The sequence below is a fragment of the Rhineura floridana genome, chromosome 7 (genome assembly GCF_030035675.1).
Source record: "Rhineura floridana isolate rRhiFlo1 chromosome 7, rRhiFlo1.hap2, whole genome shotgun sequence".
Lineage (NCBI taxonomy): Eukaryota > Metazoa > Chordata > Lepidosauria > Squamata > Rhineuridae > Rhineura > Rhineura floridana.
Window position 1 is genome coordinate 113,992,967 of NC_084486.1, and position 744 is coordinate 113,993,710.

General features: G+C 37.1%; 1 non-coding gene across 1 annotated transcript; it reads left to right on the forward strand.

Moving 5' to 3' along the window:
* Window positions 1-263: 263 nt before the first annotated feature.
* LOC133389880 (U6 spliceosomal RNA) lies at window positions 264-373 on the forward strand. The gene has a single exon (XR_009764187.1). It is a non-coding gene; the product is annotated as a U6 spliceosomal RNA (small nuclear RNA).
* The last annotated feature ends 371 nt before the right edge of the window (window positions 374-744 follow it).

The following is a 744-nucleotide window of genomic DNA, read 5'->3' on the forward strand; positions in this document are numbered from 1 at the left end:
CTCATCTCAGAGGCAGCCACAGGCGGAGCAATCTTCCGGGAAGTCCCCTATCTACTATGTATTCCTATAAATAAAGTAGCTTTTCTTATTTTGCTAAGTCTTAAATTTCAGTGATTTAAATGCAGGGTAAAAGCCTGCTTCTTAGGTAAATTCACATACTGGCACACGTGCAGCTCAGACCACTGAGTTACTCTGCTCATATCCACAACAAAAGAGTTATTGATGTATAATACTCGTGTATAATAAATATTCTTCACTGATTTGTGTTTGCTTCAGCAATACATATACTAATACTGGAATGATAAAATATGAATGATTAGCATAGCCCCCCTGAAAGGATGACACACACACTTATGAAATGCTCCATATTCTGGAAAGGGGATCATATTTGCCACACAGAAGGACCCAGGTTCAATTTCTGGCAACAGCAAAAACACACATTAACTGTTAGACTGGAAATGCAATTATATCTCATATGTTTTGTAGATCGCTATGACTTGGCCATCCATCCATCCTATAGAACATACACCACCATAGTTGAAAACGATACTTGAAGCAATGTGATATCCTTGTCCCTCCCCTGATTGTTTAAACAGACATTCTCGACATAACTCAGGGATGATTTAGCATCATAAGTTCCCAAATCATCACACATTAATGCAGAGATTTCTCATAGCAAAACCAACCATTTGTTCAGTTTGCTTTATTATTTTTTAAAAAGTTATATCTTAACATTAGGGATGG